The sequence below is a fragment of the Hoplias malabaricus genome, chromosome 3 (genome assembly GCF_029633855.1).
Source record: "Hoplias malabaricus isolate fHopMal1 chromosome 3, fHopMal1.hap1, whole genome shotgun sequence".
NCBI classification, from domain to species: Eukaryota; Metazoa; Chordata; class Actinopteri; order Characiformes; family Erythrinidae; genus Hoplias; species Hoplias malabaricus.
In genome coordinates, this window is record NC_089802.1 from 60,058,941 (window position 1) to 60,080,831 (window position 21,891).

The 21,891-nt window shown below is 39.4% G+C and overlaps 1 protein-coding gene across 7 annotated transcripts in view; it reads right to left on the reverse strand.

The window, feature by feature from the left end:
- lpp (LIM domain containing preferred translocation partner in lipoma) overlaps positions 1-21,891 on the reverse strand; it is a 269,809-nt gene that overhangs the window by 164,683 nt on the left and 83,235 nt on the right. For all 7 annotated transcript variants that reach the window (XM_066663357.1, XM_066663351.1, XM_066663353.1 and 4 more), the window contains one exon: positions 16,166-16,220. The gene's annotated coding sequence lies outside the window, so the exon portion shown is untranslated. The remainder of the gene's footprint in view (positions 1-16,165; positions 16,221-21,891) is intronic.

Consider the following 21,891-nt stretch of genomic DNA (forward strand, 5'->3'; position numbering starts at 1 on the left):
CATGTTGGCATTTGATCGTTTTTATGGAAGAGTATCAAGAGGAATGCTCCCCCCATGTTGATTTTTAGAGGGTGAGACCTCTAAACGGGCCCGAAGTACCGAATCCGCCGTCTGTCACAAGATGTGCTCATCTCCCTTGATAATAGAACGTGTTTATCAAAACCATAAAAACTTCAAGTCTTCACAGCTTGTCAGGATGTTTTCTTATCTGTCTTTACTTGTAGTTTTTCAGTACTCTCCGGTTCAGTTCCCCTGCGACAGAGACATGCCATTTCATAGTGCAAAACTGTAAATAAGAAAAAGAGAAGTTTAATAGTTACTGACAGACCCGTATTGGCATGGGGAAAAAAATCAAATGGAATCGGACAGCTTGGATAATGTGAGCCGTTTGATCTCTGAGGCTGCCGGTGGTGTGGCACAATTTCTCCAGAGTCCATTCTATCCTCAGCTGAACTGTAAATTAAAAATTGACAGCTGTCAGTCTGTCATACCTTCACTATTCAGCTTTTCACATCAGTAGATTCTGAGGTGATCTCTTGGCCATAAACAAATGTTAAAAAATGAGCCATTGATCATTGAACGTCACACTGATTGCACCCTTTGAAGGAACACCAGGTAATATGTTTACCTAAAAATTACAGCTTCACAATCATTGCGATGACCTACTGACCTGTAACAGGGAGAACAGAGTTACAGTCGTACCTACTTTGTCCTCAGCACTGCAGAAACTGTACAATATTACATCTGGAGGAGGATAGGTAATCATCAGCCATCTCCACCTATCTTGATTTGAGGACAGCGTTGTAAAATTTTATTAAATCTGCAACTGTAGGGGAGCCCAGAAGCAAAAATTTTAAATCATAAATAGTGTTCCTTAAAAATAAATAATAATAATAATAATAAAAATGTTCCTTACAAGTTCACTGATAAAGCTCAAACCCGTCAATAGAAGCTGTCCGCATTGGGGGTAAATGCCTCGTCCATAGCTACATCGCATGAATTTTCATGAATCAGGCTATGGCGAGCGGGCAAGAGGTGGATGAAAACTTCATAAATACAACCAAAAACAAATCAATGAATTTTGTACTCACTTTCAACAACACAGACCAAGCTAACAGCAGCAGTATAGGCCTGTAGACACTTGGAAAAACCAGATTCATACTAGTGAATATGAGAGAATTAAAATGAAAATCATGAACGCAGACCCTGAACATGTAAACATGACTACAGACGCTGAACAGTCATTATTACTCTTTTTCTGTCCTTCCAAAAATGGTGCTCTCACCAATGGTGTAGACAAACCTAAAATGTGAGTAATGAAAACATCCAGCTGGACACGGAAACTGTTAAAAATAAATGTATCATAAACTAGCATAACATCTCGTTGACCTCAGTCTGACTCCTACAGCATTTCCCCCAGTTACTATATAATCCAAACAGCCAAGCAGAAGATCAAGCTCACAAACTCTCAAATACACACACACTCCTACCTCACCTTGTGAAATGCTGCTGAACAAATATTCAGGTAAATGTGAATACTACACAACGTTTTGGGTCAATGAGTATATTATGTAGACACTTCATTATGAATTGAACTTAAAAAGAATGACTGAACTTCTGAATGAATTGTGTCCTATTTATCAGCTTTAAAACACTGCCAATTCAGAACCACTGTCCTGCAGGAGAGTGTGGCCTTGGCTTCCTTTGAATGATGTCAATGAAGGTAAGTGGTCTTACCCAATGAGTGTTCCATAACTTATGCAACTTCAAAGACAGCAGCATTAGCATTTAAAGCAGAGCCGTGAGTGAGGTCACAAGCATGTAAAAGTGCACAATCTTCATAGACAGCATTCATCATGAGTGGCCTTAACCGGTACGCCTGTAGCCTCAGGGTTTTATCTCACTGAGAGCCCAAACACTTATCTTAAAGGGAGATAATTTGGATGGCAACCTCTGTGAACTAACGGTGAAAAGAGACGCTCTTTTATCCTTGATCTTTTAATCTGCTGTATTAATTTTTGAAATTGCTATCAGCATTAAAGGTCAAAGTCCCAGCAGGAGATGGCACTTGTGTGCGTCTCAATCGCAGCAGTTATTTTCAATAAACACAGAGTTTGAAGTGTTTTAAGCAGACCGTAACAGGCAATCAGAAGAGCGAGATAAAGCTTTAAATGTGTGCATGTGTTTGTGTTTGCGCAGTCGAGAAGTGTGAATATACAGTTAAAGCTGATTGCAAGAGGGTGCTTCAACACCCAGAATAGCTGTGGTGTCAGTGGAGGAGAGGATACATACACACGCACACCCCATTTATAATGCAAAGTAACCTCAATGTGACCCAAAATGCACAAACAAGTCAAGTGTCTGGCCACACTGTGAAATCAGTTTCGCTACTCAACGCCATCGTAGAAGTGATTTATAATGTGGGTTTGAAAACATGCAATTTTAAAGAATATTTCCACAGCCTGCCGTACAGTAAATCAGCTCAGTAATTGTGTTTACAACAACAGCCAAGTCCTTCCAAAGTGCATTCTTAAAATCAAAGTGAAATATATTTGTAGTTAGGCTGATGCGGTCAAAATCCCAGAAGGACCCATACTCCCTCTTCATTACAAACATGGCTTTCTCAATGCATGTGACAACTGCTTTTATCTTCTTCATAACTCACAAAAGGGAGAGGTTACTCAAAGTGCTAATTAACACTGAATTCAGGCCTAGAGATAATCGTTCTTCAGTAAGCATTTAGGGGGGGGGGGGGGGCACTTTCCTATAATGCCTTACATATGGTCTAAGTAAAGACAGAAGGAATGTCAAACATAGCCTTGTCCCTTACATACAGCAAGGTATAGTAAAGCAAATCATTTAGGAACACTCACTGCATTTTTATCACGTACTGAAAATTGGGTCCTAGACCAAGCAGCATCCATTTTCAAAGCTACAGCTGTCCTGACTGAAAAGAAAAAAAAAAAATGAACGAACCTAGATGTTAGCAGACTAACAGAGATAAAGCACCACAGCAGAGGCCAGACAGGCTTGAAGGCAGTGGAGCAGGTCTAATAAACAGTAGTGAGAGTTTTTTCTCTCCATCTTCTGATAGCAAACAATACATATATAAACATACACAGAATATGCTGCTGTTTATATTTTTACTGTCAAAAAATGGTGTTTTGTGAAGACAGAGGATGCATGTGTTTGATTAGTTAGTAAGCTAATAACTAGACAAATTAGAATATGCAGCCTCATGGGCTTTATCCAACTCACTTCAGTGCAGAATATCGCCACAGCGGTGGTGATTCACACTGAAACGATTCAGCTCTATGAAACTAAACATCACAACTGGAATGCTTTTAGGCAATGAGGCACAAGTAGACTAACCTTGTTTAGTTCTGACATGAGCGCAGCAGATTCTATACTTCATTCTTATGATTTCAAATACTGGCATGGCAAGCAGAATCATGCAATGAAGTGGAATACAGTGAGAAAAAGTGCAAATAGACATATAGAGTACCCTCTGGGTGGGTATAATAAACATTCCTCTACCAGTTCATGTAGCAGCTGATGTAATAGGACTATGGATTAGCATTCTCCTCCAAGTGAACCGAGTGTTTCAAATTGCTTAAAAAATTAAATAGCAAAATAAATACATATATCTTAAAATTTGGTATTAGCTGGCTTTACAATACCCCCTCCCCCTCCGTCTTCACAATCCCAGTACCTGAGTAACTGGGTGATAAATATTTAGCCAAATATGAATGAATGAATGAATGAATGAATGAATGAATGAAAGAAACTAAATATCCAGTCACATTCTTCTAACAAGTCCACATATTCATATTTATATGTATAGAACAGATGCTGTATTTTAGAAGGACTTATCAGGGGAATCCTAAAACCTCTGACTCATCCATTAACATTCTTTTTGACCAGAAGGTGCAAAGTTTTGAGACAGCTGAGAGAAACCCTTAGTAGGAAATAGGACAGGGAAAAAAAGCCCTTTTGAACAGAGTATGACTGGGGCATAGCTGGCTTATCTGAGTGTGTCAAAAAATTGATGAGTTTTCCCAGATCGTATATAGTCCCAGAGTACGTGGAGTGGTCCATCGGTCAAAATGGATTGTGCAGATCAAGTGCACAGTCCAATAAGTGACACAAAGCTACAAAAGAACAGACTTTATGTTTTTGTACACTCAGGGCATGGATTTTTATTCATTTTTATTCACAGAACCAGAACCTGCTTACCAAGACTTTTCATGGTGTAAATAGACTAGTAGGTATGCATAAAATCAAGAACTTGCCTTTATTGATAATAGACCCTTGGGATCTGGAATAGAAAGCCTGACCATAAAAAAAAAAAAAAAAAAAAAAAAGAGAAACAAAAATCAATCAATAACTATCAACCTTGGAGTGAGAGTGTCTGACACTGGCAGGGACCCACCGTCTGCAATAAAGTGTTGTCTCTCTGTTTTCTCTCGGAAAAAACAGCAGAGAGCTGTCTGATAAACAGCTCAGTGTTTAATAGCCTCTGAGACAGCTGCCAGAGCACATCATTACTCTAATCAAAACAGCTTCATCACAAGCGGCCTAATCACCCCGCTATCAGCCTGTTTAAGCCAGGCCAAGACTGTCAACTTCAACAACAAAAACAGTCTCTCTGGATGAGGAGATGATGCCGTATCCAGCGCCATGCGCCATCAGCTGCCTTGGAGTAAGAGGATTTCCCCTCTTTTCCAACTCATACTCACTCAGCCATATGCCTCCACTCACACCTCGCTAAGTATCCGTCAAGAAATTAGACCACAATGATCTGTTGTGTCCTTATGAGTAAGCCCATGATAAACAGATGGTATAAATATAGAGAGTTAAATCAGACCCAAAAAAAAGTGAAAATTTCAAGGGATTAGAAACTTTCATCAGTGAATAGAGCTTAGAACTATCTCAGCAGAATGAGCGCAATTCACAGGATGGGACAAGACCATTAATTGTTTTCGGGTTCTGCCTATTTTTTTTTATTTATTTATTTATTCTTATTTTGAAGAAGGTCTGTTTTTGAGCTGCTTCCATCTACAGGTATCAAGAAACAGCTCCTTTTACATGCATGATCCTGCGGTTTAATTCACTCCTTTTAACAAAAGGAATAGAAAATCTGTCTCCTCTCTTTAGCGTCCCAGCGAAGGTTGTGGGTTCCATTATATAATCCATACCCCCTCACTGGCACAGCCAAAGAAAAGCTCTCTACAATAGCACCTCCTTCCAAACGCTAAGGATGAAATGCATTTATATGCAAGCAGAGGGCGAGAATAAAATACATAGCGTCTTAGCAAAGGGACACAGCTTAACGACAGAATAAACTCTGCTTTAAAAGCATGATCTTATAATTTACAGGTATTAAAAGTGGGCTGAAATTCGCAGCGTGTATTGTCTGTAAATTGACTTCATTTGAGCACTTGGCAAGAGCAGAGAAGGCTGAAATGGAGCCAGAAAATGTGTGCTGCATTTTAGCTCAAAGGCCAAAGCTCCATGTTTCTGAGCGGAGCTCATGCCGACATGCCTGGCACCTTCTGCTGGGCAAGAGAGCGCCCATGTTTCAGGCAGCCATTCTTCAGGCCCTCCACTGCAAGGCCTCAGATACATAACAATGAGGAGCTGGGGGGTCTTTATCAGAGCACGCAGAGGAGGAGGCTACTGCTCCTCAAAACACATTCTACCAGAAGGCAGATTACTAGCCTAAAAGAACACAGAGGCAAGGAACACAGCAACACAGTTCCCTCCAAAACAGTGGAGGAGGTCCTTTGATACAGCCCCCAGAGTACAAAATGGGACAGCATGTAGCATTTGAAAAGAAAAAGAAAGATTTGCAAGAAAAAGTCCACTTTTTCTTTCAAAAGTGTGTGGGGTCAACTTTGACCCGTTTTAATATCCCTGCCTTAAACATTGCTCCCTCTTCTTCGGTAAGCCTTGTTTCATTTTTTTCAACGGTTTGTTTATAAAGGCATATTTCTGATTCCATCAGAGCCAGTTTATCTACTGAAAGGCTTAATCATGCAAGAAAATTGGACACATTTGGGCATCAATGACTCATCTGTCTCTGTGTTCTCAGCATATCAAATCTGGGTAAGAGATAATTCATGGCTAAACCGTGATGTCAGGTTGAGGGTTAAAGGCGTTTAAAAAAAGAACCCATCTTTACAATTTCACCCGGTCACTATTCACTCCACAGCAAAATGACATCCAAAGAGGATTACTGCACAAGTTCAAAACTCTTAGCTGCCTTTATAGCCTTTAATTCTTAAAATGACTGATGGCAGTCACTACTTAAAGCTTATGGGGAAAGTTGGTTCTGTACACTGATATTAGACTTCAAATAAAATGCCACTCAGAGCTTAACTCAATCACACTTGGGTTCGTGAGTTCAACTGGACATTGGTGAATTAAATGGTATCTGTAACATATGGTCCAGATTGGACCATGAATAAAGTCCCAAGTAAAGGATGCTACTTTTATTACATAGACAAACAAGGTCAAGTTCTAACAGGGATTTACCACTGAACATTGGTTATCTACTCCAGGTCACTTCGCAGGGTGAAATTCATATTCTGACAGAGATATTATGTAGATTATTGAAGTAGATTAGTTTGGGATTGGATTTCCTAGATAAATGATAAAGATGGGTAGGGAGATGATCATTTAAAAGGTATAGCATAGAATTCAATGGGTTATACTAGAGACAAGTCTAGAGACATTGTCTTTATCTACAGTATCACTCAAAATAAGGGGACTTCATAGTGTACACTACCATTCAAAATTTGGAACTGTATTATATTATTATTATTATTTTCAATATTAAAAGGTGCTTTAAGATTCCAACCTAACATACTTTTTGAAAAATTTGGATGCTTCCTCGGGGAGATTCATGCAGAAGACAGAGGAAGTGGAGGATCAGGGGTCAGTTTCTTTACACACACGCATGGACATGGGAGGTGGAGTTTTGGAAGGGGCACTGACAGAAGGGATGTGTTTGTTGTGCTGCTGAGCTCAAATATCAACAGCCGTTCTACAGAATCATATAGGGTGCCTTTAATGCATTATTATTTTTTGGGCTCTTTATTTGAAAAGTTCAAAGCTGTCCGAGTTTTCCTCTGTACAGACTGGAGCTTAACTGTATGTACACTGTTTGTTGCTATCATAGAATCAGCGAGAATTCAAATACAGCCTTTAAAGCAATACCTTCATAATGCTGCAGCTTACTTGGCAACAAATAAATCAATGAGAAAAAAAATCACATAAAAATAACCCATTCTCTTTAGCAGTCCTACTGCAATCTACAAGAGGGCTTTAAACTACATTTTATATGATAAAATATATGCATATTAGTGGCTGAAACATACAGATACTGTGGTTCCTATTAGAATGGACATTTTAGTTATATTAAAAAAAACAAAAAAAACAAAAAAAAACTATTTTCTTGATCACAGTTATATTAGTTTTGCACTTACATGCTGGAAATGAATCTGGATTATTAATAAAGCAACAAATTCATTATCTTGGAGCATATTCTGTTTATTCATATACATATAAATAAAAGCATTGCTTTTTTTTAATTAAAATAAGACTCTAAATTTAAATAGCTACCAAACTGTGACTGAATAAAATCAGTTATTTTTTAATAATTGGACAGCACTGGTTGTTTTATAGATTTAATGTTTTCATTACTCTAAACATCACTCGAGTGAGTGCAATCTTTGTATATTCTTTTCCTAAGCTCAAATTTAACAGCATCCTTAGGCTAAGCTAAAGTTACAGATCAGTGATGTACTGACGGAATCTCTTTAGGCTTTTTAGCCTTTTTAGGTTTATCTCAAGTTGTAACACTAAGAGGACATGCTGGCTTCCAGGCAAAACACAGTTTAACTGAGGCACAGTGGAGCCTGCATTCTCCGTTCAGGAGTTTGAATATAATGATGTGTCAGTGTCAGTGTCAGAAGGTGATAATCATCAGCCTGCACTAGCGGCATGCTGTCCTTCTGTCTATCAGTCACACAGCGCCTCATCAGCTTTTAATGTTATCGGAATGATAAAGATCACATGCAAAGAAGCTAATGGGAGAGGATGTGGGCTCTTTTAGAATATCAGATTATAAACTGCTACATTTCAGTCATCCATCTAATGGAGTTCTCTCTCTTTTTTTATTTGGAAAGGAAGGTTTATGGATATGGAAGGGTGAATTAACTTTTAAACTCCATAACCGTGATACATGAGAACACACGGCTGATCTTGTGTGGGAAACAGACTGGAAAACTTTAGCCACATTCCAGTAACAGAGTCAATGGAATGAGGCTGAACCTAATGTTAATGAAGTGAGCAACCGTGTGGTGACACACGTCACAATCAATTAAGTGCACTACCTTCTCCAGATGATGTTCTCTGTATAACGTAGGGCACGTGTTGTGCAAGCTGTAACGATCATCTTTCGGGAGGGCTTTTTTTTTTAATCAGATGCCTCATGAATTTCTCTCACCATTAAAAGAACTCCACAAACTAAAGGGTAGAGGTAGAGAAATCTCATAGGAGCACATATTTGTAGAAATGTTAGGTATGAGTCTTTTAAGTAGAAGTATATTTTGTTTTTTGAAAGAGCATTGGTAGTTATACTAAGCAGGCCAGAGCTTTGACGCATGTGGCAGGAAACATCAAGCATCCTACGAGATGTTATTGGTCTTCAGTTCAAAAGGACTAATATATGAAACTATTACTCTTCCATAATAATCTTTGTTGATCTATGATGGTTTTATCATCACTATCCTAGACTATAGTCCTGAGTCAAAAGTGTTTTAGCAACTTTCTAATGCACAGTAGGCTGTAGATGGTAATATGAAGTAGCTCACACCGGTTAAATAGTATTCAACGCCATCTCTACGGGTAAAAGATTATTTGCATATTTAAAAATGTGTTTGCCCAGAACACACCACCATTTGTTCCACCTTTCATCTTTATACAGTTATCTATTCTTATTGTATTATTTCAGAGACAGCTGGGGGAGGTGGGAGGGAAAAAAAAAAAAAACCTTCTCATCCTGAAATGCATGAACATTAGTATCACTGCTGAGCAATAAAATGATCCCATTTTACCTTTTATAACACACCAGGAACACACCAATTTAAAAATGTTCTAAGAATAAGGAGGATTTCTTAAATGACCCCGTCTTCATTGCTCCAAAGAAGACTAACAGACTGGAATTAAATATGTTCCCAACAGATACTGACACCAATACAGATCATCTCTGAACCTGCCACAACTCTGATCAGGATGAAGTAGTTACAGAACATGTATGAATGTAATAGGGCTTTCCATGTTCTAAACATGCAACAGTTATTTCTGCATGGTCACAATCAAGATGAAGACCTACCAAGGAAGAAAAAAGTGTTCTAAGTGGTCTACCTGAATGAAGAAAGAGATTTAAATCAAAAATGGTACCATATTTTTTCTCAAAACATTCCTACCAATTGGGATTACTTTGAAAGGAGAGGAAAGATAGTAGTGCAAAAGAGGTTTCCAGGTTAGTGTAGAGAAACAAACTGTAGCTAAGCATTGGAAAACTGCCATAATTCTGAAACCACTTAAAGCAGCCAATGAAATCACAATTTTTAGAGCACAGGAACATTTGCTCTTTGTATAGGAGATGCAAAACACACACATACACACACACACACTGAAAAGCTAGCCAACATCAAACGCTATACTAAGCAAATAAAAAAAAGCAGGCATGTATTGACAGTGAAGACTAAAAATTGGAAAGAAACAACACGTCTTCCTTCATAATATGCAGGAGGTACTATATAATTAAAGTATGTGTTAACTTTTAACAAACAGCCTCTATTCGACCTGTTGGCATCTATCGGAGAGACCAGCCCAGCTATATTTAAGCTATTCTGCAAAATACCCAAGGTTGAACATTAAAAATTTATGAATAAATGAACAGCCTCTTTTGTCATTTTTAATATAATATCTTTAAAAAAAAAAAAAAAAAAAAAAAAAAAAAACAAGGACAAAAAACAGCTATCATTCAGTAATAGTGTACAAGTTTAGCTGAGTGTGCTTCTGGTACTGATGTGAGCGCAGCAACCAGTAAACAGTTAAAAATATAGTCTACCCCGCAGTGCCAGAGTTGTTCTTCAAATTCAGCTGGCAGTAGGTCCTGGTGCTCATTCTTTGACTAAGTGTGTGTCTGCGAGTGTGAGAGAGTGATGAGTTCTGGCCCAAATACACAGACTCCCAGCCAGCATTCTAGAGAAGTACCAAAGAGTGTTAGAGAAAAACAAGAAATCCTGCTATGAGCCTCTTCAAGCCCCAGTCATGTACATATACACACACACACACACACACACACACACAAATTCCAGCTGAGGTAACAGCATCTGTGCACCTGCACAATTGGGCCAAAATTACATCCCTTAAGGATGTGTCAAGATTTAAAGCACTGAATGTGAATACGAATCATGTTATGAATTTCTTGTCAATGACTTATCAAACCTGCATCAACGAGTTTCTGTCTGTATGTGTACATAGTTGATCCCTTAATATCACTTGATCTATAAAACACACGAACAGTGGTTCTACCCACTACAGATAAGATGCCACACAATACCATTGTTTAAAATGTATACTATTTGCTATGATGTAATTGGTTATAATTGGGATTAATTACACTACCTTAAATCTTATCACTGGGGTTTACCTAACTACAGAAGACACAGAGAGAGACTGGTGCTGAGTCACATTCATGTCAGAAATATCAGCATGGGTGGTCAATAGCAAATCTAGTTGGCAGCTCTGAGGAACTGACTGGGCCTTAAAAGCCCAGTTTTTCACAGAATGAACAAACGAATGAGGGAACCTGGCCAAACGTACAATAGCCTCTTATCCTAATCCACTTAAAAGAGGCACTCTGTGAATTACCTTGAAAACCATTAAAACTGCTGATGTTTCTGGCTTCTCAGACCAGAGGAAAAAAAATAAATAAAGAGAGGGAGAGAGAGAAAGAATGAAACAAATGCTGAGTCCACAAAGGAGATGACCAGAGCAGAGTGTCTGGACTCGAGACTTCCTCCCTGCTCCCTGAACTCCTGCCAAAGACCCGTCTGCATGATTTAGTGCCCTTCTTAACCTGGAATATGTGATAAGAAATGTGCTTCGAAGAACTGTCCATTTACAAAATTCAGTTATGTCCCACCTCCCTTCGTTACTGTTATGTCGGACAAAATGTTCGACTCTGTTCACCTGAAGGTGTCCTTAGCACAGACAGCAGGCAAAGTACAAGGGAAAAATCTGAAGCACAACCAAGGGTAATTACTTTAGATGTTGACGAGACTTGTTTTGAGGGGAAAAAAAACCCCATATTAACATTTAAAAAAAAAGAAAAAGAAATATATGTTGTTTTTTTTTTGTTTTTTTTTTAATTATACTATTAGGTGGAATATATCTTCACGGCTAATGAAGGGGAGGCTTGAGTGACTCACGCTACCCCTTCAAATGAGGGGTTACATAAGGCTAAACCTGACTCTGGATCTAACTTCCAAAAGACTTGCTTAATTTTCACACATTCTCTCATCAAAAAAAAAATTAAATAAAATGCTGCACAGCACAAACCACAACAGCGTTTTTAATTAAACTGGAATTTATCTGTGCTTTTGTACACCATTCTGTTTTTAAATATTATTAATTTGATCACTTTAGAGGAAAAGTAGGTAGTATTTTTAACCTCTAAATTACAGCTTCAAAATCATAGCGATATTTCACTCACCTGTAAAATGGAGAATAGAGCCTCTGTTGTTGTTACTCTGGGCTCAGCACTGCAGAAACTGCACCATGTAAATTTAGGCGGCGGGTTGGAAGCCACCCCCTCCCTGAAACTTTATTTTAGGGACAGTTCTGTAAAAATCTATTACATTCTGGAATGCAGGAGCAGCCCTGGGGCAAAAACATCAGATCTTAAAGTGTTCAATAGAAAATGGAAGCCACATCAGACAACGAAAAAGAGACCGTGAGGAGTAAGAAACTGACACACAGACACAGTCTGAAATAATAATCGCAAAAGCCAACAATCAACCACAAGAAGAATCTCAGTTTATAAACCAGGGTCTAAACATCTGTGCTGTAATTATTCACTATAGTATCACTCTCTCCAGCGATACAGTATCAAGTCCAGGTCTGACTCTGACCAAAAAAAAAAGCTAACAACAAAATGAAAGTAAACATTGCAGGACAATATCAAAATGATTTTAAAATATGTATAGATAATGACAAGGAATAGATGCCCAGCAGAAGCACAGACTACGGCTGTGTAGAGTATGAACCTCACACACACTTTAGAATTTTACCACACTGCAACATTGTGTGTGGTGCTGTGTGTGGTTCTACTGTGGAACTGAGATTAAAAACATCACGGAGAGATTTGCTTGTGTAAGCGGCAGGGTGAAAGCTCATAGGCAGTGGGGGCTTTTACAGTGCTTGAGGATATGGAGATGGACAGTGGCGAAAAGGGAGAGCAAGCCCAGAAGCGCCTGGCTGCACACACGGAGCTGAGATTCAGGCAGGAGATGACAGAGAGCCCCGCAGCACCTCCTTCACATGGCCAACCACATGGAATTCTGCTCAACTTGTGCCCAAAACAACAAACAATACCAGGCATCTGTCAGCTCTCTCTCTCTCTCTCTCTCTCACACACACACACACACACACAGGGTGTAAATCTGACCTCATAACAATTCTATTTCACATCTACAGATGATGATTCCATGCATAAAAAACTTACTATGCATAATAAAAATGAACGTTTACAACTAATGAATTCCATTCTGAATTATCTTTACAAACATTTAGTTATATATTTTTTAACATAAATGTGACTAAAGGAACTATTTACACAAAAATGTAACACAAAAAACATACAGAAAAAAGATTTCAACCATGCTATATTTTAATAAAATTGTAAAAGTTGTTTATGATGCACTTACAGATAAATGTATCGACATTATTTTATTTTATTTTTTATGCTGATTGATGTTTTAAATTGAAACATGATGATGCATTAATTGTCCAAGCAGATCATTTATGTGATGTTGAGGTAAATGAGGGGTCTTTTACTGTGAGTGTTTTAACATAAAATTATATTGTCTCTGTCCAACTAAAAATATGCTTCTCCATTACTGAGGATTTTTAGTTCACTACATCATTTGAAAACAGCAGCTGTCCTTCACATTGTGTGTGAAAATATCATGATGAAGGAACTAATAGAAATGCTCCAAAATTACTTCCATTGAAACTTAAGAAGGTTTTTTTCCTCTTCTGACGTTACTATTTCGGAAGGCAAATATTTTCATTTGGACAGACACACACAAAATGCAGGGTCTGGGTACTCATCTGGACGAGCTTTACACATGCCACCTCTCTGAGATGCATATTAAACAGACAGACTTTGGTGTTTTGATTAATGGTGTACAATTACACGCAATGGATTTGCCACAAAAGGTATCACGCTACATTATATATATGGCCATCGATCTATCTCATCAGAGGCCAAAGGCTGGTTTGGAGCCTTTAGCAGGGATCTGGTGAGAACAAAATGCACATGAGCATAAAGAACATTTGTAACATCCAACAAGGTGTTGATTAGCAAAAGGAATTGTGTCTATCTGTGCGTGTGTGGGGTGGGGGGGAATAAAGGGATGAATTAAGAAAAAGACATGATGAGAAAGATCACAGCTGGGATAGCGACATTCTCGAGCCACCTGTTCCACGCTGCACCATCAGCAAATAACAGCTCGCATAACCACTTGGGCTTTAAACCATCTGCGCCTGTACAACACGTGAGATGTGCATGTGTATTTAAAACACACCTGTGCTTCAGAGAAACCTCCGTCTCTCTTAACATCCCTATCTGAAGAGTTTCTAACTAAGTGCTGAAAACCAGGCGAAAGAGGAAAAACTCTGTTGAGTTTGATGCGGCAGTTGGGAGTGGAGGTTTGCGAGAAAGTTCTTTTCAGCGGAGAGATAATTTGTGTGGAAAGTGCTTTGAGCAGGCACAGAGAAGTCTAAACGCGCGGCTGTGGCTCCCCTCCGGAGGCAATCATTACGGGGATTTGTTCTGCTTGCACTTATAGTCTTACCAGATCAATCGCAAAAGCATGCGCTAAAACCCATTATTAGTTCCGAGGGCAAAGTCTTAGTTTTGGGGGAAGGATTTGAGAGAGGCATTTGGGGGCTGGGGGCTGAGGGGTGGGGGTGAGGGGGGGGGTGCCAAGGAGGAGGTGGGGGTTTGGTTGAGTTTGGGATTGTCCATGCTGATGCCTGTTTGAAGAGTGCTGTCTCCAGAAGCGACCGTCGCTCCGAAAAACATTCCCCCGAGACCGCAGAGCTAATCAATTAGGAGGTGAGAAGCATTTAGTGCTATCAGTACATGCAAAAACAAATTCATTTAGTGTAATGGCTGTGTTTGCCTTCAGAAATCTGCCTCTCTTCCTGTTTTAAGAAGGGGATAAAAATAGATACATTCTAAAGTACGGTTTCTAACATCAAGTTTTGAGCATGTAAATACTTGGTCTAGCATTTTTTGCTTTAATATCAAAATCATGTTCTTTACTTTTCAGAACAAAATATGAATAATTACATGAAATTTAATACTGAGGGCTCTAGGTTGAACATCCCACTCTACTAGAATTCCAGCAGCTTTTTTTTGTTTGATTTGCAAATTGGCTTTAACTATCCATTTCCAGTTCTCACTAATGGTCCCCTGGCAACTACACATCCTTTCAGTCTCAGGGCTGAGTTGTCTGGACCGATGAACAAGAACGTCTTTTTTTCAGATTTTCAAGCAAGAGTGGAGCTGGATTCTGATTTCACTAATAATAGGTTACAGACTTAGTGGTCTTCCAGATCTTAAACGATTGTCACAATTGTTGATGGATATGTTTAGTTACTTACTAAATACTAGTTTTGGTAGCTTCTTTCCTTTAACATTTCCCATCCATATACATGTGTGCATTTGTACATTTAATATTTTCAAAAATAAATTTTGGAAAAAAAAAAAAGGTAGAACATCTGTGACGATCACCTTCTTGACAAATGTCAGGTGAGCAGTCTTCCTCATGACTGTGGTTACGTTTGCTAAACTAGATCAATGTGATTCATGTGATTTATTCAGCTTCAATTGTAATTTAGTCAAACTCAAAAAGGTAATATTTTAATTGCTTGAGATACTTGATTTCTGATGTATACTTTTCTATAGTATAGACAACATGCGTTTTTATACTGTCTCCATCGTAATAAAATCTCATATACCTAAAATTGCAACTCAGTAGGCAAAGTACAACATTGTATTTACTTTGAATGCAAGCTGATTTAATACATTTTCTTCATACTAGATTATTTCTAATGGTGCATTCAAAATGAAATATTTAGATAATGTAAAAAACATTTGGTGTGTATTAATGGAGTAATATAACTTAATAAAAAATTAGAAAAGAGAAAAACAAGCCTTATACATGTCAGCAACAATATGTTAAAAGGGTAACAGGAACTTTCATAGTATTTCCACCTACCGTTTTTGATATTCCCCTAAGTTTCCTTCCAAACCAGTGTGTGCGTGTGTGTGTGTGTGTGTGTGTGTGTGTGTGTGTGCGCGCATATATCTGGGAATGTGTTTTCCAGAGTTTGGATGAGGTTGTATATTCTCACATTAAAATATCTTGAGAATGTTCATTCTGTTAGCCAATGAGACTGGTTTGACTTAAGAGAGTACAAAGGGGCCATGTGGGTAGGGGCCTCTGAGTTTAGGACTGTTACATAACTGGAGAAATAATGTCCTAGTTTCCTGATAGCCTGGGCTAATCAACCGAAATAAACTGGTGGATGGAGGTCCAAAGAAATGGAAAGGCCTTCATATCAAACAGACAGCCTTCTGTCCTAACTCTAGCATGTCGGCTTTGAACCGCAGGTCAGTTTATATAACTCTGTCACCCTGCTGCTTAACCTTTCGGCCCGCATCATGCTCTATACAGCTGCAGATGGACAAGGAAGATGATAAACCTACATCAGTCAAAGAGAACAGAAATCCAGTAAAACCCTATCAGAATGAAAAGGAAAGCTAGAACAGAAGATACTGTGCAAGACTTACCAGATTTTTCTTGGACAGAGATGAGGCAAGGAGATACCAAACAGCTAACTAAGCACTGAGAGAGAAAGAGAGAGAGAGAGAGAGAAAAAACAAACAAACAAACAAACATCTTAACATTATTAAATAAGACCCATTATTTAAGCACTGTCTGTAGGATTAAATTAACTTTGATTAACTTGCATGGTTTAATATAAAATCTTAAGTAACTTACTAAGTCACAATATTTCACACTGGCTCTAACAGAAACCAGACATCAGAAGTGTTGAATGCATCACAAAGTATGTGAAGTTTATGAATAAAAAGCCTGATACCTCAAACCACTGTTTTGACATTGGTGTGATGCTCTAAACCTTTAATAAATAATAATCCTTTAAATACAGAAATTAGGAGAAGTACACACAGGGTGTTGAGGCATGAAGCATTTCACAAGACTTTGTTTGCATTATTGACAATGATAGAATCAAGCAGAAACTTGGAAAGATCTGTGGAATTCCCCTTCAATCGTAAAATTATCTTATTACATTCCGCACTACATACTGGATTTTTCTCACTTCCACATATTGTCGGTCACAAATCATACAATATAACTTCTGGCAATGTGTAACTTTCAGCTCCTTTCCAACTCTGAAACCCAGTAGAGGACTGTGGGATTTAATACACTAATAATAAAACTAATAACTACGGCAATAACAGCAATATAAAATAAATAAATAAAAACACACACACACACACACACACACAGGGAGATGCTCCTCTGGTCTATTTCAGGAGAAGTGTGCATCCGGCATCCTGTTTGGATGCACAGGTAACCGTGGGATGGGGAGGGGGGTGTTTTCTCTCTAAGGGCCCACAAACACGTTCCCTACCCAGAGAGGGACTCTTTTGTTCTCTGATAAATTGACACTGTCAGTTTCCCACGTTGCTGAGATGTGGCGGAGACCACAGGGGAAAAAGGAGTGGGAGCAGCAGCGCTGCTACATACGATCGGCATCATTTCATTTGACTGTTACTGTTGCTGCCCCCCCCCCTTTTTTTTTTTTAACTTTACTTTTTTTATCTGCATTGTCTCCACAAGCTTTCATTTCAAAGCTCTGATTGAGGGCACTGAGACAACAAAAATGTCTTTGTGCTCAACCAGATATCCAAATGTGGAGTCTGACGTCCACATCATCTGGGAACAGAAAAGTCTCGAGTGATGTTTATCAGTACAGATAAGCAACTCTCTTAAACACGCAATCACAATCACTTTTTTACTGGTCATACAAATCCAAACTCTGCTTATTTGCATACAAAGTTAAGACAAAGGAATGCCCGTCCAGGAACTGATATGGAAATCATGAACACAGACATGACCTAAACTAACACTAGATAATACTAAAGTCTAGAAATAGATTTTTTTTAAACACCAAATATTCAATATATTATAGGGGTGGGTGAGAATTTGGCAATAACCATATCCTTAGCCATATGACAAAACACTGAAAAAAAAATGTTTTATTAATTTCAAGAACACACAGTTGCAACAATATAATGTTACATTAAAATTATTTAGCTCCGGTTTCCTCCCACAGTCCAAAAAACACACGTTGGTAGGTGGATTGGCGACTTAAAAAGTGTCCGTGAATGTGACACACAGTGAATGTGTGTGTGTGTGTTGCCCTGTGAAGGATTGGCGCCCCCTCCAGGGTGTATTCCCGCCTTGCGCCCAATGATTCCAGGTAGGCTCTGGACCCACCGCGACCCTGAACTGGATAAGCGCTTACAGATAATGAATGAATGAATAAAATTATTCATTGTTATAAAATGTACCTGTACACAGTTTTAAAACATTTCCTGCCAGAAAAATCTGCATTCATTCATAACCTTTCCTCAAAACATAATTTTACTAGCTGCATATGAGGGAAAATGAAGCAGTTTGGACAATCTGTGTCAAACTTTGCTGCTGGTGAAATACAGCTTCAGCAGCTTTAGGCCAAATCCTGGCCAAGTTTTCATGCCGGTGGAATGGTTAACCTAATAAATTAAGGAGACTACAGTAAATACTTTATGGCCCACAGCCATGAAAGAGATCCATAGCTGGGGACGAATTCACTGCCCCCAACTTCTGCTTGACAAGCTTCTCTTATATAATCATTATATTAATTATTATCATTACACTAACATTCTGCCAGCCTAATGTGCAACTCCATCTATCTGAAAAGGAAATTTACATCTGTTAACCGATTCTGTTGCATCAGGGAAGAATCAGACACCCACATGCAGCTTTTGGTTCCCAAAATTAAGCTTTTACTCTTGTACTCTTCTATTTTAAGCACAAATCACAGCAATTTTATTTCAATTCCAATTCCATTAAGATAATTTAGGTTAAACCGTTTTCAACCTCGCAGCCTATTCGGGCAAATGCAAAGAGACACATTCTCACATTATCTAAGTCATTTGCTGCTCTGGTTTTTCTGGGAGAAGAGGGCGAGGGAGGGATCTCAAATCATATTTAAGCAATCAGGCAATTCAAGTACATTAGGTCATTAACACATTTCTAAAGAGACTAATCTGTCAAAGAAACGCAATTTAGTTACTACCAAAAAAAGTGCCTGTTCTTTCATGTACAGGGAACGCTCTCGTATTGTAGGAAAGAGGTGCGCAGACCAAATGGCACTCCTTTGAGTGGATGTGAAGTTGTTTGCCCCTAGGTAACCTCTAGCAGGGCAGGAGGCCCACTAACCTTAGCTTAGGAGGCGAAACTGAGGCATGTATACAGGAGCATTAGAGCATTCTCATGCCTTTGCTCTGCTCCACTGCACTAGGTCTTACCCCTTCTGCTCCTACAGTCCAGAACACTGCCACTCCATTGCTGGGGAGACGCAGGTCCATTTGCTGTTGTGTGGACACTCACTGGGCCTTAAGTGCTCTGACACAGGACAGGTCTGATGTGAGCTGAATGTTTACTGAGAAGCAAAAAAGGTAGGCCTCCTGATTCCCGATGAAAAATACATACCCCTGAAATCACCTTCGCCTTTTACCTCTCTCCTTTTACAAACTATAAATAGGCACAGTTCTCCTGGATTCAGAGCAAAGTGCAGGGTATGTCGCAGGTGGAAACAGCGCAATGCACCATGGGTCAAAATGGGCTTTGATAAGGGGTTAGAGGGCCATTAAAAGCAAGGGGCCCTTAACAACCTCCATGACCCCAGGCTTCAGCTGCAACAGCTGTGGAAATATGCACAAAGAAAAAAAAAGTGAGAGTCCAAAGGTTAAGGCCTTCACTCTCATTTCTCTCACGTTTTATTATGACAGACCAGTATAGACAGACATATAACATGTAAACGTCTTAAGTGCCGCACTTGGCCTGTCGTCTGTCATGCCTGCAGCTAAACTCATAAACTCCAAGTATTTCATGAGTCCTTCAAGATAATCAGGGTTTTGGTGGCTTCCCACAGAATGCAGGTCTCAAAACAAGATAAAATAGGCCAACGTTAAAGTTGCACAAATTATATGAAATGTTGCTCAAAATGAGTGCGGTATATACAGCGGCTCTAATTTACATCTTGTCAGAGGAACCCGTTTGCTGTCCTATGGGAGTTACTCTTCTTTTTTAGACACATGGCTGAGGACTCATCTGCTCTATGCCGTGTGTTTACTGTGTGCGCGCTGCTGTGTGTGGAAGATTGGCGGGTAATTGCACCCTGCCTGAGTGAGCGAGGGGGTCGGACTTCCGCGCCATTCCTTCATTGATCTGAGTGAGCAACTGGTGCGCATGGTGCATTTATCACATCAACATCAGTGGCCCTTGCGGGACATTCACAGACACCACAAATCCATTTCACACTCCCAAATAAAACAGCCTGTCGGTGCAAAACTTCCTATCGGCCGCAGCCATCAACATGAAGGACTACCCTCAAGTAAATAGGATTTGGAATCACGTGCGTGACTTTTATACAGCGCTACAAAAGCACAACAAACTCATAACTCTCATATTTGAGTGTTGTTAAGCCCAACCCTCCAACTCCCCCTCCCCATATCGCAGCAGCACGTCCAGGCCTCCTTTGGCGCAGGAATGCCCACTATGCCAGGAATTTGGGATGAAATGGAGGGCTTCCAGTGGCCTGTCATATAAGGAGGAAACCACAGCTTCAGGCTTGGCCTTTTCCTGTTTATTCAACGCCTCCTTCTATCTTACCAAACCTGTCTTTAGTGGAAAAGTGCCATCACTCTCCACTGGGTGACAAAGATAGGAGTTGTTGTCATTAAAAAAAAAACATTACTGAAGGCAGTGTATTTGCAATATTTTAAAACAGCATTACAGTGCCAGATACGCATATATATTTTTTTCTCCTCGCTATGGAGGCTGTGTGACAGTATGTGCTGTGAACAGAATATGGCATATAACATTCTGCCATCAATTACGTTCTATAATTTTTTGTTTAAAATGCTGCAAGATTTTACTAAAGAGACATAAACACAAAAGTGAGGAGAGGGAAAGGAAACAAAAAAAAATCCACTTTGTGTACAGTTGGAGTAATTGTACTCTGATAACTGAACTTTGTTCAAAATACAATTTTATATATGGGTATTGTAGAAATTTGAGTATTGTTACAAACCTTGTTGTTAGTAAAAAAAATTGTAAAAGAAAGGTTGTAATATTGGAAAATGTGTCTACAGAGAGTCCAACAAATCCTATGTGAGCCACACACTGTAGGAGAAGCATTAGCTCAATGCAGAATTGCGCAGCATCATTTGGGCTTCATGCCTGCGGGCAATGTGTTTGCACAAACAAGCTCCCAAAAAAAGATCAAACCAGTGCTCGCTCCCGGGGCACACACTTTATCTGTGCTGTATGTCATTACAACTCATTTTAATGGCTCGGCGGAGATGCATCGCCAACTAAATCACCTGATATGCCAGAGGCTGATCTCCCTCTCCCGCACACATTCTCTCTCCATTGAGCCATCACAGCTACAGCCGGATGACTAGAGCCTAGCATCAGAGAGGGCACGGCAAAACCTCCAAAAATAGCCAAGTCCATTTTCATTCTGTAATATAGCCAAGGCTTTTTGTCCAAAGTGGCTTACATTAGCCAACCAGAAGAACAATCTCATTAAATCAGCATGGGGTTAAGTGCCATACTCAAGGCCACATCGGCAGCAGACCTTATTCAGGGTTAAATCTGTGACATACTGAGGTCAAGTTCTCAAAACAAGAGCTGCTTTCACCTAAAATAAATGTACCGCAAAAATTCGTCAGTCTTAATCCTACAATGTCCACACCACATTGTATCCTATGCCACTGTGTAGGATACACATTTTTGGACATTATTATTTAAAGAGAAAACTGATGCACATTATAAGAATATCTTTCACAAATCCATAAAAAACAGATTCAGATCCCTTTTTTCAGTAAGCAAGCATGAGCTGAGCATCTTTGCTCTGGACTTGGAGCACTGCTGGTGTCTCACACAGTCAACTGCCCCCCCCCCCTCCCAAAAGCCAGCAAGACAGATGTTCCCATTTGTTTTCTCTAACTACCTCTGATTCCAGAACAAATGAAAGATTTAGCCAGGGGGAAAGGGGGCTTTAGAGGACTACTGGACTCTTTCCTAAATTTCCCCATTGTGTTTAGAATTGTCCAATGTCACTGAAAATAACCCTGGATTTGCCCACTTCTGCACTGCCTTGGGACACTTCCTGAAAAGCAGAGGAAATGAGTGGAGAGCCAGGAGTAGAATGGGT